We start from the raw sequence: 19,485 nt of genomic DNA, 5'->3' as shown, positions 1-19,485 counted from the left end.
TTCACAATCTTGAGAGTGTCCTTCAATTCACAAAACTTTAAAATTTTGAAGAAGTCCGATTTATCCAGTTTTTTTGGGTCATTCATTTTTAGTGTCACATCAAATAATCTATTGCCAAGTTCAAGGTCATGAGTAATTATCCCTATGGTTTCTTCTAAGAATTTTGTAGTTTTAGCACTCACATACACGTCTTTGACCCGTTTTGAGTTAATCTTCATATATGGTAGAGGTAAGATTCCAACTTTTCCTTTGTATATGGATACCAGTTGTCTCAGCTCCATATGCTGGAGATAATATACTTTCTTTCCATTGAATGGTTTTAGCGCCCTTGTTGAAAATGAATTGACCATAGATGTATGGGTTTAGCTGTGGATTCTGAATTTTACTCTATTGATCTATCCTTAAGCTAGTAACATGTCATTTTGATTACTGTAGGTTATTAGTAAATTTTGAAATAAGGAAGTGAAAAGCCTTTTTTTGTTCTCTTTCTCATTTTTTAAATTTTTTTTCCATTTTATTTTATTTCTTTTCAATGTTCCATAATTCATTGTTTATGCACCACACCCAGTGCTCCATGCAATATGTGCCCTCCAAAATACCCATCACAAGGCTCAACCAACCCCCCCAAAAGACTCAGTTTGTTTCTCAGAGTCCAGAGTCTCTCATGGATGGTCTGCCCTCCAGTTTCCCCCAACTCACTTCTCCACTCCATCTCACTATGTCCTCCATGATATTCCTTATGCTCCACAAGTAAGTGAAACCATATGATACTTGACTCTCTCTGCTTGACTTATTTCACTCAGTATAATCTCTTCCAGTCCCATCCATGTTGATACAAAAATTGGGTATTCATCCTTTCTGATGGAGGCATAATACTCCATCGTGTATATGGACCACATCTTCCTTACCCATTCATCCATTGAAGGGCATCTTAGTTCTTTCCACAGTTCAGCAACTATGGCCATTGCTGTTATGAATATTGGGGTACAGATGGCCCTTCTTTTCACTACATCTGTATCCTTGGGGTAAATACCCAGTAGTGAAATTCCAGGGTCATAGGGAAGCTCTATTTTTAATTTCTAAAGGAATTTCCACACTGTTTTCCAAAGTGGCTGCACCAACTTGCATTCCCACCAACAGTGTAAGAGGGTTGCCCTTTATCCACATCGTCTCCAACACATACTGTTTACTGTCTTGTTAATTTTGGCCATTCTAACTGGTGTAAGATGGTATCTCAGTGTGGTTTTCATTTGAATCTCCCTAATGGCTAGTGATGATGAACATTTTTTCATGTGTCTGTTACTATTTGTATGTCTTCATTGGAGAAGTGTCAGTTCATGTATTCTGCCCATTTTTGGACATGATTATCTGTTTTGTGTGTATTCAGTTTGAGGAGTTCTTTATAGATCTTGGATATCAGCCCTTTGTCTGTAGTGTCATTTGTGAATGTCTTCTCCCATTCCATGGGTTGCCTCTTTGTTCTGTTGATGGTTTCCTTTGCTGTGCAGAAGCTTTTGGTATTGATGAAGTCCCAAAAGTTCATTTTTGCTTTTGTCTCCTTTGCCTTTTTTTTAAACCAGAATTTGTATCTTTTATTTCTTATTTTTTTAATAAACATATAATGCATTTTTATCCCCAGGGGTACAGGTCTGTGAATCGCCAGGTTTAAACACTTCACAGCACTCACCATAGCACATACCATCCCCGATGTCCATAATCCCACCACTCTCTCCCAACCCCCCTCCCACCAGCAACCCTCAGTTTGTTTTGTGAGATTAAGAGTCACTTATAGTTTGTGTCCCTCCCAATCCCATCTTATTTCATTTATTCTTCTCCTACCCCCTAACCCCCCATGTTGCATCTCCAGGTCCTCATATCAGGGAGATCATATGATAGTTGTCTTTCTCCGATTGACTTATTTCACTAAGCATGATACCCTCTAGTTCCATCCACGTCGTCGCAAATGGCAAGATTTCATTTCTTTTGATGACTGCATAGTATTCCATTGTGTATATATACCACTCCTTCTTTATCCATTCAGCTCTTGATGGACATCTAGGTTCTTTCCATAGTTTGGCTATTGTAGACATTGCTGCTATAAACATTCGGGTGCATGTGCCCCTTCGGATCACTACGTTTGTATCTTTAGGGTAAATACCCAGTAGTGCAATTGCTGGGTCATAGGGTAGTTCTATTTTCAACATTTTGAGGAACCTCCATGCTGTTTTCCAGAGTGGTTGCACCAGCTTGCATTCCCACCAACAGTGTAGGAGGGTTCCCCTTTCTCCTCATCCTCGCCAGCATCTGTCATTTCCTGACTTGTTAATTTTAGCCATTCTAACTGGTGTGAGGTGGTATCTCATTGTGGTTTTGATTTGTATTTCCCTGATGCCAAGTGATGTGGAGCACTTTTTCATGTGTCTGTTGGCCATCTGGATGTCTTCTTTGCAGAAATGTCTGTTCATGTCTTCTGCCCATTTCTTGATTGGATTATTTGTTCTTTGGGTGTTGAGTTTGCTAAGTTCCTTATAGATTTTGGACACTAGCCCTTTATCTGATATGTCATTTGCAAATATCTTCTCCCATTCTGTCAGGTGTCTTTTGGTTTTGTTAACTGTTTCCTTTGCTGTGCAAAAGCTTTTGATCTTGATGAAATCCCAATAGTCCATTTTTGCCCTTGCTTCCCTTGCCTTTGGTGATGTTTCTAGGAAGAAGTTGCTGCAGCTGAGGTTGAAGAGGTTGCTGCCTGTGTTCTCCTCAAGGATTTTGATGGATTCCTTTTTAACATTGAGGTCCTTCATCCATTTTGAGTCTATTTTCATGTGTGGTGTAAAAAGGTGGTCCAGTTTCATTTTTCTGCATGTGGCTGTCCAATTTTCCCAGCACCATTTATTGAAGAGGCTATCTTTTTTCCACTGGATGTTCTTTCCTGCTTTGTGGAAGATTAGTTGACCATAGAGTTGAGGGTCGATTTCTGGGCTCTCTATTCTGTTCCGTTGATCTTTGTGTCTGTTTTTGTGCCAGTACCATGCTGTCATGATGATGATAGCTTTGTAATAGAGCTTGAAGTCTGGAATTGTGATTCCACCACCTTTGGCTTTCTTTTTCAATATTCCTTTGGCTATTTGAGGTCTTTTCTGGTTCCATATAAATTTTAGGATTATTTGTTCCATTACTTTGAAAAAATGGATGGTATTTTGATAGGGATTGCATTAAATGTGTAGATTGCTTTAGGTAACATACACATTTTCACAATATTTATTCTTCCAATCCAGGAGCATGGGACATTTTTCCATTTCTTTGTGTCCTCCTCAATTTCTTTCATGAGTACTTTATAGTTTTCTGCATATAGATTCTTAACCTCTTTGGTTAGGTTTATTCCTAGATATCTTATAGTTTCGGGGGCAATTGTAAATGGGATTGACTCCTTAATTTCTCTTTCTTCTGTCTTGTTGTTGGTGTACAGAAATGCAACTGATTTCTGTGCATTGATTTTATATCCTGACACTTTACTGAATTCCTGTACAAGTTCTAGCAGTTTTAGAGTGGAGGCTTTTGGGTTTTCCACATATAGTATCATATCATCTGCAAAGAGTGATAGTTTGACTTCCTCTTTTCCGATTTGGATGCCTTTAATTACTTTTTGTTGTCTGATTGCTGAGGCTAGAACTTGTAATACTCTGTTGAATAGCAGTGGTGATAATGGACATCCCTGCCATGTTCCTGACCTTAGCAGAAAAGCTTTCAGTTTTTCTCCATTGAGAATGATATTTTCAGTGGTTTTTTCATAGATGGCTTTGATAATATTGAGGTATGTGCCCTCTAACCCTACACTTTGAAGAGTTTTGATCAGGAAGGGTTGCTGTACTTTGTCAAATGATTTTTCAGCATCTATAGAGAGTATCATATGATTCTTGTTCTTTCTTTTACTAATGTGTTGTATCACATTGATTGATTTGCGGATGTTGAACCAACCTTGTAGCCCTGGAATAAATCCCACTTGCTCGTGGTGAATAATCCTTTTAATGTACTATTGAATCCTATTGGCTAGTATTTTGGTGAGAATTTTTGCATCTGTGTTCATCAAGGATACTGGTCTGTAGTTCTCTTTTTTGATGGGATCCTTGTCTGGTTTTGGGATCAAGGTGATGCTTGCCTCATAAAATGAGTTTGGAAGTTTTCCTTCCATTTCTATTTTTTGGAACAGTTTCAGGAGAATAGGAATTAGTTCTTTAAATGTTTGGTAGAATTCCCCTGGGAAGCCGTCTGGCCCTGGGCTCTTGTTTGTTTGGAGATTTTTGATGACTGTTTCAATCTCCTTCCTGATTATGGGTCTGTTCAGGCTTTCTATTTCTTCCTGGTTCAGTTGTGGTAGTTTATATGTCTCTAGGAATGCATCTCTTTCTTCCAGATTGTCAAATTTGTTGGCGTACAGTTGCTCATAGTATGTTCTTATAATTGTTTATATTTCTTTGGTGTTGGTTGTGATCTCTCCTCTTTCATTCATGATTTTATTTATTTGGGTCCTTTCTCTTTTCTTTTTCATAAGTCTGGCCAGGGGTTTATCAATCTTATTGATTCTTTCAAAGAACCAGCTCCTAGTTTCATTGATTTGTTCTAATAGTTTTTTGGTTTCTATTTCATTGATTTCTGCTCTGATCTTTATGATTTTTCTTCTCTTGCTGGGTTTAGGGTTTCTTTCTTGTTCCTTCTCCAGCTCCTTTAGGTGTAGGGTTAGGTTGTGTAATTGAGACCTTTCTTGTTTCTTGAGAAAGGCTTGTATCGCTATATTTTCCTCACAGGACTGCCTTTGCTGTGTCCCACAGATTTTGGACGCTTGTGTTTTCATTATCATTCATTTCCATGAATTTTTTCAATTCTTCTTTAATTTCCTGGTTAACCCATTCATTCTTTAGAAGGATGCTGTTTAGTCTCCATGTATTTGGGTTCTTTCCAGCTTTCCTCTTGTGATTGAGTTCTAGCTTCAGAGCATTGTGGTCTGAAAATATGCAGGGAATGATCCCAATCTTTTGATACCGGTTGAGACCTGATTTGTGACCCAGGATGTGATCTATTCTGGAGAATGTTCCATGGGCTCTAGAGAATAATGTGTATCCTGTTGCTTTGGGATGAAATGTTCTGAATATATCTGTAATGTCCATCTGGTCCAGTGTGTCATTTAAGGCCTTTATTTCCTTATTGATCTTTTGCTTGGATAATCTGTCCATTTCAGTGAGGGGAGTGTTACAGTCCCCTACTATTATTGTATCATTGTCAATGTGTTTCTCTGATTTTGTTATTAATTGGTTTATATAGTTGGCTGCTCCCATATTGGGGCCTAGATAGTGAAAATTGTTCGATCTTCTTGTTGGACAGACCCTTTGAGTATGATATAGTGTCCTTCCTCATCTCTTATTATAGTCTTTGGTTGAAAATCTAATTTATCTGATATAAGGATTGCCACTCCAGCTTTCCTTTGCTGTCCATTAGCATGTTAAATTGTTTTCCACCCCCTCACTTTAAATCTGGAGGTGTCTTCAGGTCTAAAATGAGTTTCTTGTAGGCAAATATAGATGGGTTTTATTTTTTTATCCATTCTGATACCCTGTGTCTTTTGATTGGGGCATTTAGCCCATTAACATTCAGGGTAACCATTGAGAGATATGAATTTAGTGCCATTGTATTGCCTGTAAGTTGACTGTTGCTGTATATTGTCTCTGTTCCTTTCTGATCTACTACTTTTAGGCTCTCTCTTTGCTTAGAGCACCCCTTTCAATATTTCCTGTAGAGCTGGTTTGGTGTTTGCAAATTCTTTCAGTTTCTGTTTGTCATGAAAGCTTTTTATCTCTCCTTCTATTTTCAATGATAGCCTAGCTGGATACAGTATTCTTGGCTGCATGTTTTTCTTGTTTAGTGCTCTGAATATATCATGCCAGCTCTTTCTGGCCTGCCAGATTTCAGTGGATAAGTCTGCTGCCAATCTAATCTTTTTACCATGGTATGTTACAGACTTCCTGTCCCAGGCTGCTTTCAGGATTTTCTCTTTGTCGCTAAGACTTGTACATTTTACTATTAGGTGATGGGGTGTGGATCTATTCTTGCTGATTTTGAGGGGGGTTCTCTGCACCTCCTGGATTTTGATGCTCGTTCCCTTTGCCATATTAGGGAAATTCTCTCCAATAATTCTCTCCAATATACCTTCTGCTCCCCTCTCTGTTTCTTCTTCTTCTGGAATCCAAATTATGCTAATGTTGTTTCATCTTATGGTGTCACTTATCTCTCGAATTCTCCCCTCGTGGTCCAGTAGCTTTTTTTCCCTCTTTTGCTCAGCTTCTTTATTCTCTGTCATTTGGTCTTCTATATCACTAATTCTTTCTTCTGCCTCATTTATCCTAGCAGTGAGAGCCTCCATTTTTTTATTGCACCTCATTAATAGCTTTTTAAATTTCAACTTGGTTAGATTTTAGTTCTTTTATTTCTCCAGAAAGGGCTTTTATATCTCCAGAGAGGGTTTCTCTAATCTTTTCCATGCCTTTTTTGAGCCTGGCTAGTACCTTGAGAATCGTCACTCTGAACTCTAGATCTGACATACTGCCAATTTCTCTACTGATTAGGTCCCTAGCCTTCCATACTGCCTCTTGTTCTTTTTCTTGTGGTGAATTTTTCTGCCTTGTTATTTTGTCCGGGTAAGAGTATATGAAGGAGCAAGTAAAATACTAAAAGGGTGGCAAAGACCCCAGAAAAATGCGCTTTAACCAAATCAGAAGAGACCCCAAATCATGGGGGGGAGAAAGGGAATAAAAAGAAGTTCAGAAAAAAAAGAAAAAATTAAGAAAAGAAAACAAATAAAGAAAAAATATAAAAAAGGAAGAAAAATATATATATTAGATAAACTAGTTAAAAATGTTAAAAAAGAAAAGGGTAAAAGTTAAAAAAATTTAGCAGAAGAAGAAAACAAAATTGAAAAAAAAATTAAATTTACTGCAAGACTAAAGAATCATGGGGAGAAAGCCATGAGTTCTGTGCTTTGCTTTCTCCTCCTCTGGAATTGTGCTGCTGTTCTTGGTATTGAACCTGCTCTCCTTGGTAGGTGAACTTGGTCCTGGTTGGATTTTTTGTTGAATTTCTGGGGGAGGGGCCTGTTGTAGTGACTCTCAAGTGTCTTTGGCTGAGGCGGAATTGCACCACCCTTGCCAGGGGCCGGGCTAAGTAATCAGCTCGGGTTCGCTTTCAGGAGCTTTTATTCCCTGAATGCTTTCTGTAGAGTTCTGGAGGACGGGAATGAAAATGGCGGCCTCCAAGTCTCTGGCCCGGAGGAGCTGAGAGCCTGGGGCCCCACTCCTCAGTGCGCCCTCAGAGAACAGCACCCAGTCACTCCCGTATCCCCCGCCTCCGGCCACGCTCTGAGCTCACCCAGCCTGCGACCGGTTCAAGGTAACCCTGAGCTGAGAGCTCACTCCTTGGCTCTGTCTCTGTAGCCAGCTTCCCCGTTCTAATACCTGCAAGCTCTGTGACACTCAGACACACCCAATCCTTCTGTGACCCTGTGCGACCTGGGGCCCCGCTGACCCCATGTGGGCTTCACCCCAGTTTAGCCTCTGGACCAATGCCCTCAGTGGAGCAAACTTTTAAAAGTCCTGATTTAGTGTTCTGTTGCTCCACTGCTGGCCAGGAGTCAGCCCCTCCCCCCGCAGTCTATCTTCCCATCGCTTTGGATTCATTTCTCTGCCAGTCCTACCTTTCAGAAAGTGGTCGATTTTCTGTTTCTAGAATTGCTGTTCTTCTTCTCTTCGATCTCCCATCGGATTTGTAGGGGTTTGCAATGTTTAGATAAGCTATCTAGCTGATCTCCTGCTACCTGATGTAGTCTCAGCCTGCTACTTCTCTGCCATCTTGACTCCTCTCTCACTTCATTACATTCTTGACCCAACCCTGTGGGGGTATGTGCTATTATACTTGCTCTAAAGATGAGAAAACTGGGGCTTAAAAAATAAATTGTCCAAAGCCACATAGCCCAGAATTAGCAGAGCTAAAAGTGGAACACAAATGTTTTAACTGCCAAATTGTTACCAAAGGTGATAGAATTAAGAGGCCTCTGGGACAGAGAAATTAAAACAAGAACAGTAGAACTTTTGGTTAGTTTGTTCTATGACCCTAGGTGGAGAAGCAAAAGTGCTAGCTGCTATCACTTTCCTTGAAATTTGAACTTTACGGAGGCTGGTGGCTCCCCAAAATGCTGTATCATGGGACTTGGCCTAGTGTTAGAGCAGACCATTCTTCCCAACTCTTAGTTTCCAGAAGAGCATTGCTTGATATCTCTCTTCCTTCTTCACTTACTGCTTCCTGCCAAAGGAGATCTTAACTGGGTGGTAAAAATGAGGAAGGATACATAAAACAGTCATGACCTTACTTCTCTTTCCTTCTTCTTTCCAAACTAGCCTACTATCTGAGAACACATTTTGGACCAGACTCCAAGTTCAGCATTGAAGGTTCTGTCATTGCAGGTTACAACTCTGGTGTTACAGTGTTTACTGTAGCTGGACGGGTACATCTGTCCAACCTTGGATTTTACTTCACAAGCCTATTTGGCCCTCACACTTAGCTACCTCCCCCAAGCTAGATCTTATCAAGAACAAAGGCAATATTTTTTAATTTCTCTATATATACAATAAAATATTACTGAGCCATCAGAAAGGATGAATACCCAACTTTTGTATCAACATAGATGGGACTGGGATTATGCTGAGTGAATTAAGTCAAACAGAGAAAGTCAATTATCATATGGTTTCACTTACTTGTATAACATAAGGAATAACATGAAGGACATTAGGAGAAGGAAAGTAAAGGTGAATTGGGGGAAATCAGTGGGGGAGTGAGGAGATGAAACATGAGAGACTGTGGACTCTGAAAAACAAAGTGAGGTTTTAGAGGGGAGGGGAGTGGGGGATGGGTGAGCCTGGTAGTGGGTATTAAGGAGGGCACATATTGCATAGAGCACTGGGTGTGGCATGTAAACAATGAATCTTGGAACACTGAAAAAATATAAAATTAAATTAAATACAAATAAGTAAATTTTTACTTAAATTCAATTTAGTTAACATATACTATATTATTAGTTTTAAAGGTAGAATTTAATGATTCATCAGGTGCATACAACACCCAACTACCCCAGCCCCCAAACCATCTCCCCTCCAGCAGTCCTCAGTTCATTTCCTATAGCTAAGAGTCTTTTATGGTTTGCACCTCTCTCTGTTTACATCTTATTTTATTTTTCCTTCCCTTCTCTTATCTTCATCTGTTTCATTTCTTAAATTACACATTTGAATGAAATCATACTAAGCCATCAAAAAGAATGAAATCTTGCCATTTGCAACAATGTGGAGGGCACTAGAGGGTATTATACTAAGTGAAATAAGTCAATCAAATAAAGGCAATGTTTTGTACTCTGCTTTACAATTCAACTGCTTTAGAACTTGGGTAGGGAAGATAGTGCTATTAATTCTCTTCCTCAAAATTTCAACTCCTAAACTACTTGGGCTTCTATAGTCTGAAATTAAACACCAATTATAGGGCTCTCTTTTTAATTTTAAAAAATTTTTGAATATTTTATTTATTTACTTGAGAGAGAAATAGACAGCACAAGCAGGGGTGAGGAGCAGAGAGAAAGGAAGAAGAAGACTCCTCACTAAACAGGGAACATGATGTGGGGCTCAATCCCAGGACCCCGAACTGAAGACAGACACCCAACTGAAGCACCCTAGGGCTCTCTTTTTTAAAAATGCAGGTAAGTCTCCAAGGCAGAGAGAACACTAAGAAACACAGTCCACATTTCCTGAAAACCAGAATATCCTAATATTTGTGACAGCAGTTGAGTCTGATTAAAAAGTCATGCAGCAAGTTGCGCCTGGGTTGCTCAGTCAGATAAGTGTCCAACTCCTGATTTTGGCTCAGGTCATGATCTCAGGGTCATAATCTCAAGGTTGTGAAACTGAGCCCCACATCAAGCCCTGCATTAGGCTTTGCCCTGGGCATGGAGTCTGCTTGGTATTATTTCTCTCCCCCTCCCCCTCCATCTGCCCCTTGACCACCCATCCACCCCCTTTAAAAAAAAAAGGCATTCAGCAAAATCCTCTTTAGCCTATTTTGGTGAAGCAACATAGTGTAGTATGGTAAGAGAAACAACTCTGAACCCAGAATGCCTAGGTTTGAATCCCAGCTTGTTATTGGCTGTGTGACTTTGAGCAAGTTATTTTATTTCTCATTGCCTCAGTTTCCTCTTGTAAAAAATTAAATGGCTTATTATGAAAACTAAACATGTAATTACATGTAAATTGCTTAGGACAGTACCTAGCATGCACCAAGTATGGTATCAGTGTTTGTTAGCTTTGTCAGTGGATGATTCTGCACATGAATCTGTTGAATAAGGTTGGCCCCTGCTGCAAAGTGTAACAATCACTCCTTCCTTGGAAATTCAAAAAACATTCTTGCTCACTGGCAATATTAATGACAGCAGTGAAGTCAGGAGAGTTGAGGTCAGATAAGGGGTTACTCCTCACCACAGAAGTATATTCAAGACTCTAATGAATGAATTGGCTCATTACTCTTCTCAGCTTAGATAGTAGTAGACCTAGACTATCCATTCTTTACTGAGATGGAATCTAGGATCTTAGATCTATCCTCCAACATTAATGAGGTTTTTATTTGAGGAGAATCATTTTCAAAATAAACTGTGGTTTCAACTAAAAGCCCATTATTTTCCAAGAAGTTATTTTCATTGTTTTAAAAAACACATCCTTTTTTTTTTTAAGGTAACAATAAGCATTCATCCTGTGCCTACTTGGTATTCAGATTTTAACTCACACATTTCCCTCTCTCTATTGTAATGTTGCATATTACAACAAAACTCATAGCTTTCAAATTATATAGCATTTTATTAAAATTAAATCAGACATTGTGCATGTATGTGTGTGTATGTGTTTATCTTGAGAAATAAGTGAACTGAAAATCACCAGTTTTTTCTAGGCAAAGAGGATTCAGAGGTACAAGCTTCTAGTTATAAAATAAATAAGTCTTGGGGACAAAAAAATGCAGCATAAGAAATAGAATCAATAATATTATAGTAACATTTTATGGTGACAAACAGTAACTTCATTTACCATGGTAAGAATTGGGTAATGCATACAATTGTGGAATCGCTATGCTGTACACCTGGAACTAATATAATATGTCAACTATACTTCAATTAAAAATAAAAAAATTTTAAGTAGGTGAACTAGGCTGTATGTATCCTCAATGCATTCTTACTTTTGGTAAGGACTTTGAGGTAAGGATTTTTGAATGTTGCTTGGATATCATCATTTCTAAACAAAAGTAAGAATAGTAATAACTAACAGTTCTTGAGAACCTACTATATGCCAGGCAAAGTGCTACATGCATTATATCCTTTGACCCTAATAACAACCCATGAGGTAGAAACCGCTATGATCTCCTCTTGACATACATGAAAACTGAAGCCAAAAGTTGTTAAGTCAATTTCCCAAGGTCAGAGATCTATCAAGTGACAGAACTGGGGTTGAAACCCAGCCTCCTTCTACACTGTCCTCTGTCAACAGTGCTCTTCCTTTCCATTCAGGTAGGACCTGGCTATTTGTACTCTAGCCATTTGCTAGGAACAAAGGGTATAAGAGACAGAAAGTGTGCCTTATTAGGCACATAGGGTGAATGTTAGATTAATTCATCTTATTGTCAGGGAGAAGAAAGAATGATGTGGTTGGCCCTTACCTGACAAGTCTCTCATTGCATCCAAAAAATTTGTATAGAGAATCTTCAGTGTTCCAAACATTGTGCCAAGCCCCTGACACCAAATCTCCTTGTCTCTGCTAAATTATGTTTCTCTTGTCCTTCATAAGCTCACTTCAAGACTTCTCTTCCAGGATGCTGACATTAATTCAACTCATTCAGCTATGCTGAGCACGTTCTCAACAACCCTCTTTACTCTTTATGCTCCCATAGCAGCAGAGGAGTATACACACAGTAAAAATTCACCAAATGTATATGGATGATCTGGCCCTAAATAAAAAGTAGAGAAGAGTTCATAATTAATTCTTTGCAGAGATGTCAGGCCCAAATGGAGGACAGAACAGCCAAGAGGTTAGGGTTATTCTCAGTAACATGGACTTTGGAATCAAGCAGACCTGAGTTTGTATAATAGCTTTGCCACTTGAAGCTGTGTTAGTTTGAGCAAGTTTCTTAACCTCTCTCCACCTTAGTTTGTTCATTGGTGAAATGGGGTTCATAACAATAAAACTCTCACAGTGCCATCACAGATAGATAGAGAGAGAGAGAGACAGACAGACACATACAAAAGAATATTACTCAGCCATAAAAAAGATGAGATCTTGCCATTTGTGACAACATGGATGGACCTAGAGGGTATTCTGCTAACTCGACAAAGACAAATACCATATGATTTCACTTTTATGTGGAATCTAAAAAACAAAACAATAAATAAAGAAAAAGCAGAATCAGCCCAACAGATGCAAAGAACAAATTGATGGTTGCCAGAGAGGGGGAGGAAGAGGGGGGATGGGTAAAATGAGTGAGGGGAAGTAGGAAATACAGGCTTCAAGTTATGGAATGAATAAGTCTAGAAAATAAAAAGATAGCATAAGGAATATTAGTCAATGATACTATAGTAGCATTTTATAGTGACAGACAGTAGTGACACCTGTGGTGAGCTTATCATAACATAAAGTAGAAAGCTGTTGAATCATTATGTTGTATACCTGAAACTAATGTAACACTGTGTGCCAACTATACTGAAATTAAAAAAAAAAAAACTTACAGTGCTTCTGTGAGAATTCAGTAAGTTGCATGTTAATCACTTTGCACAATCTGGAGTATAAATACTACTCAATAGTGGAAAAGAGAGACCAAAAGTGACAGTTATAAAGGTAAAAAACACAAAAGAAGTGCAAATAAATATTTCTGTAAATAAATCAATCAAGAAACTCACAAAATAAAAAGATATAAAATATAACACCACATATATACCTAAAATGGGGCGAAGAAAGAAGTAAAGAGTGGATTCAGACTTTAATGACCATCACTTTAATGTGGACTGGTATATGCAAAAGAAGTTATATACAAACTTAATGGTAACCACAAATCAAAAACCACTAATTAAATATGCAAGGAATAAATAGAAGGAAATCCAAATATATTACTAAAGAAAGTCATCAAAATATGTGAGAGAGAAGCACAAGAAAGGATCAAAGAAAATCTCCAGAAACAATCCCAAGACAAAAAATAAAATGACAGTAAGTACATATCTACCAGCAATTACTTTGAATGGACTAAATGGACTATGTGTTCTAATAAAAGACATAGGTGACAGAATGGATAAAAAAGCAAAACTCATCTATATGCTGCCCACAAGAGATTCATTTCAGACCTAAAAACACCTGCAGATGGAAAGTAAGGAGATGGGAAAACATTTATTATGCAAATGCTTGTCAGAAGAAAGGTAGAGGAGCAATACTTATATTGGAATAACTAAGCTTCTTTTTAAGATTTTATATATTTATTTCTGAGAACTGCAGGCAGAGGAAGCAGGCTCCAAGCTGAGCAAGGAGCCCAATGAGGGACTTGATCCCAGGATCCTGGGATCATGACCTGACCTGAAGGCAGACAGTTAATTGACTGAGCCACTTACATCAATGGACAGATCATTTAAGCAGAAAATCAACAAGAGAACAGTGGCTTTTTGAAGCACACACTAGAACAGATAGATTTAACAGATATATTCAGAACACTTCATCCTAAACAGCAGAATACACATTCTTTTCAAGTACACATAGAACATTCTCCAGAATGGATCACATGTTAGCCCACAAAACGAGCCTTAACAAATTCAAGAAGATCAGTCATACCATGCATCTTTTCTGACTACAGCACTATAAAACTAGAAATCAACCATAAGACAAAATCTGGAAAGACCACAAATACATGGAAGTTAAGTAACGTGCTATTAAACAATGAATCAGCCAACCAGAAAATAAAAGAAATTTAAAAAATGGAAACAAAATTTTTTAATCCTGTTATGTTTTATAACTCACAAAATATTTTAATGAAAAAATATATGGAAATAAATGAAAATGAAAACACAATGGTTTGAAACCTTTGGGATGTTATAAGAGGGAACTTTATAGCAATACAGGCCTACATCAAAAAACAAGAAATATCTCAAATAAACAATCTAATCTTACATGTAAAAGATCTAGAGAAAGAACAGTAAAGCTAAAATCAACAGAAGGAACATAAAAATAAATATCAGAGTAGAAATAAACAATATAGAAATTAAGAAAATAATAGAAGAGATCAATGAAACTAGAAGATGGTTCTTTGAAAAAAAATCAATAAATTGATTAAACCTCTAGCCAGACTTATCAAGAAAAAAAGAGAAAGGACCCAAATAAATAAGATCACAAGTGAGAGAGGAGAAATAACAACCAACACCACAGAAATATATATAATTATAAAACAATATCGTGAAAAACTATATGCCAAAAGTTGGACAACCTAGAGAATGGATAAATTCCTAGTAACATATAAACAACCAAAACTGGAACAGGTAGAAAGAGAAAACTTGAACAGTCCAATAATCAGAAAAGAAATTGGATCAGTAATCAAAAAGCTCCCAACAAACAAAAGTCCAGGACCATATATCTTCCCAAATTCTACCACACATATTATTTAAAGATTTATTTAATTGTTTGAGAGAAAGAGAGAGAGCAAAAGTGGGGGTAAGGAGCAGAAACAGAGCAAGAGAGAATCTTGAGCAGTCTCCACTAAATACGGATCCTGATGCATACCTCAATCTCACAACCCTGAGATCATGTCCTGAGCTAAAATCAAGAGTTGGAGGCTTAACCGACTGAGCCACCCTGGTGTCCCTCTCCAAAACATTTAAAGAGAGTTAGAACCTATTCTTCTCAAACTATTCCAAAAAATAGAAAAGGAAGGAAAACTTCCAAATTCATTCTAGAAGGCTGACATTACCCTGATACTAAAACCAGATAAAGACACCACTAAAAAAGAGAACTAGAGGTCAATATCCCTGAGACATAGATGCAAAAATTCTCAATGAAACACTAGCAAACAGAATCCAACAATACCTTAAAATAATTATTCACTACAGTCAAGAGGGATTTATTCCTGGGTTACAAAAGTGGTTTAATATTTGAAAATCAATCAACATGATACATCACATCACTAAGAGAAAGGAAAAGAACCATAAAATACTTTTAATAGATGAAGAAAGAGCCTTTGACAAAGTACAACATCCATTCATGATAAAAACCCGTAAAGTAGGTTTAGAGGGAACGTGCCTCAACATAATAAAGGTCATAGATGAAAAACACACGACTGACATTATTCTTAATGGGGAAAGACTGAGAGCTTTTCCCTAAGATCAGCAATAAGATAAGGATTCCACTCTCACCACTTCTATTCCACATAGTACTGTAAGTACTGTAAGTCCTGGCCACAACAAACAACAAAAAGAAATAAAAGACATTCAGATCAGTGAAGAAGAAGTAAAATTTTCACTATTTGCAGATGCCATAATACTATACATAAATTCCAAAGACTCCATCAAAGAACTGCTAGAAACGATAAATAAATTCAGTAAATTTGCAGGATACAAAATCAGTGTGCAGAAATCTGTTGCATTTCTATACACAATGATAAAGCAGCAGAAACAGATATTAAGAAAACAATCCCATTTGCAGTTGCACCAAAACCATAAGATAGCTAGGCAAAAACCTAACCAAAGTGGTAAAAGATCTGTACTCTGAAAACTATAGAACACTGATGAGAGAAATTCGAAAGGGCACCAAGAAACGGAAAAACGTTCATGGACTGGAAGAACAAATATTGTTAAAATGTCTATACCACCAAAAGCAATCTACACTTTAATGCAATCCCTGTCAAAACACCAACATCATTTTTCACAGAGCAAGAACAGACAATCCTAGAGAATAGACAATCCTGCAATTTGTATGGAAACACAAAGGACCCTGAATAGCCAGGGGAATGTTAAAAAAGAAAAGCAAAGCTGGAGATATCACAATTCTAGACTTCAAGCTATATTATAAAGCTGTAATGATCAAAACAGTATGGTACTGGCACAAAACAGACACATAGATCGATAGAAAACCCAGAAATGGACCCACAACTATATGTTCAACTAGTCTTTGACAAAGAAGGCATGAATATGTAATGAGAAAAAGACAGTCTCTTCAACTAATTGTGTTGGGAAAACTGCACACCAACATGCAGAAGAATAAAACTTAACCACTTTCTCACACATAAATGAAAATAATCTCAAAATTAATTAAAGATCTAAATGTGAGACCTGAAATCATAAACACCTAGAAGAGAGAAGATGCAATAAATTCTGACCTTGACCATAGTAATCTTCTTCTAGATATATCTTCTGAGACAAGAGAAACAAAAGCAAAAACGAACTATTAGGACAAATCAAAATGAAAAGTTTCTGTACAGCAAAGGAAACAATCAATAAAACTAAAAGAAAACCTACAGAATCAGAGAAGATATTTGCAAATGGCATATCTGATAAAGAGCTATTATGCAAAATCTATAAAGAACTTACACAACTCAACAACCAAAAAAGCAAATAATCCAATTTAAAAATGGGCAGAAGACAAGAACAGACATTTCTCCAAAGAAGACATCCAGATGGCCAGGAGACACATAGAAAGATGCTCAACATCACTCATCATCAGGGAAATGCAAACCAAAACCACAGTGAGATACCACCTCACACCTTTCAGAATGGCTAAAATGAACAACACAAGAAACAACAAGTGTTGGCAAGGATGTGGATAAAAAAGAATCCTCTTATACTGTGAATGGGCATGCAAACTGATGCATTCACTGTGGAAAACAGCATGAACTTTGGGGAGATGAACCATGAGAGACTATGGACTCTGAAAAACAACCAGAGGGTTTTGAAGGGGTGGGGGCTGGGAGGTTGGGGAACCAGGTGGTGGGTAATAGGGAGGGCACGTACTGCATGGAACACTGGGTGTGGTGCAAAAACAATGAATACTGTTACGCTGAAAATAAATAAAAAATAAATAAATTTTTTTAAAAAGTTAAAAATAGGGGCACCTGGGTGGCTCAGTGGGTTAAAGTCTCTGCCTTCAGCTGTGGTCGTGATCCCAGGGTCCTGGGATCAAGCCCTGCATCAGGCTCTCTTCTCAGCAGGGAGTCTGCTTCCCTTCCTCTCTCTGCCTGCCTACCTGTGATCTCTGTCTGTCAAATAAAAAAAATATTTTTAAAAAAAAGTTAAAAATAGAACTGCCCTATGATTTAGCAGTTGCACTACTGGGTATTTACCCAAAGAATACAAAAGCACTACTTCAAAGGGATACACTCACCCCTATTTTTATGGAAGTATTATTTACAATAGCCAAGAGATGGAAGCAGCCCAGGTGCTCATCAGTTGATGAATAGTAAAGAAGATGTGGTACTGGACACACACACAATGGAATATTATTTGGCCACCAAAAAGAATGAAATCTTGCCATTTACAATGACATGGATGGAGCTAGAGAGTAGCTACAGAGTATAATGTTAAGTTAAATAAGTTGGTCAGAGAAATACAAATACCATATGATTTTGCTCATATGTGGAATTTAAGAAACAAGACATATGTGCAAAGGGAAAGCAAACAAAAAAAAGAGATAGAGAAAATATGAAACAGATTCTTAACTCTAGAGAATAAACTGATGGTTACCAGAAGGAAAGTGGGTGGGTGGATGGGCTAAATAGGTGATGAGGTTTAAGGAGTGGACTTGTCTTGATGAACACCAGGTGTTGTATGGAAGTGCTGAATCACTGTATTATACACCCAAAACTAATATAATACTGTATGTTAACTAACTGCAATTAAAATAAAAACTTAAACCACTCAATGGTAGCCATTTCTAATTATTGATATAATCCAATGACAGGCCCACAGGTCCTTCTTAGGAACATGCCTCAGTCAGGTGAGCTATTTGGCTTCCTTGGGGGAAGCATAACATAGAAGGAGGGCACAGGAATTGATGGGGTACAGATCCCCTGGCCACCACCTGACCAGAAGTGTTTCTGAGCTCTACAGTTCACCAATGAGCAGGACAGCCAGAAAGAGACCCAAGGCTGTACACTCCCACCACCTCTTAAAGACAAAGTCAAAATGTCAACCCCTAGGACATTCCCTTCCATTGATAATGCTAGCAATTTATTCCTAGGAATAATGCCCAAGTGAACTACATAAAGCAAGCCCCACAGTGGGCCGCAGCTTTTATGATGTGATTGCAGTACTTTCTTGGGCATCAGTCCCTGAAACCTAAGAATATTGAGGACTATCCCTGACTCACTTTATTTAAACGCCTACTTCCTGCTAATTCTTTGAGTGGACAGCCATCAGCTCTGGAGTCTTGTCCTGACAATTCCCACAGTGCTCAGTTGCACAGAAATGGCTGCACACTAAGCAGTAGGAGTAGATGGTCACTACCTCAGCTAGTACTTCATGTCCATTCATTTTCAGCTCATTGAAGTTATTTTCACAACACTCACAACACTCCATCACTGGTTGATGGAGTCTCCGACCAGAGTAGTAACCCATTGGTCTGTCCACATTTTTTCATTGTGTATACTGGTATCAAGTTAACAATATTGCTTTCAGTCAGTCCCAGGCAAGATGCCCCGACCTAAGGCCTGCACTTTAGAGGACCCTACTTTAGCTCTCCTCTGGCTACACCTCTCCCTACAAAGTGAGTGGGCCAAGGGAACATGCCCACTTTGAGTCTAGAGTCACAGCTTCTAGGCCAAAATCCAGGTAAACAGTTCCTGTAATTCTCTGTCCAAACAGCATGAAGGCACAGGGACTTGTGCAGACCTCTTCTCCAGATCTATCCTCCCAGGAGCAAATAGCAGCATAGCTGTACATACCCCTAGTTTGCTGGTTGGCCCAGGGCCAGCTGTTTGGGATGGAGGAGTGCTGCATGGAACTTGAACATACAGTCTGGCATGTCCATGTGTATTTCTATGAGACCTCTGATAGTGTGGAAAGAAAACTAGGAGCAGACAAATAAGGGAACAAAGGTGTGCAGGCTACAGGCCAGATGTCTGTGTTTGTAACTTTGCTTTATGCCTTGCAAGTATTAGAAGAAAGACTGCATGCTGATGGTGCTTCATTTTAATGAAAGACATGGAAGAAGCAGAAGAATGGTAACTCCATCCTTTACCCTCCACAACAAAACGTGCCAGTGATTATTTAAGTAGAATTTTCTTTTTTGGCATGAGAGAGTAATCCATAGTGGAATCAATCATAATGTTGAGAATTTCCAGAATGGGTCTAATTTCAAATATTCTATCTTATGTCAGATATATGTCCATGCATATGTTCCAATA

The sequence above is a fragment of the Meles meles genome, chromosome X (genome assembly GCF_922984935.1).
Source record: "Meles meles chromosome X, mMelMel3.1 paternal haplotype, whole genome shotgun sequence".
NCBI classification, from domain to species: Eukaryota; Metazoa; Chordata; class Mammalia; order Carnivora; family Mustelidae; genus Meles; species Meles meles.
Note: the sequence above shows the minus strand (reverse complement) of the source record.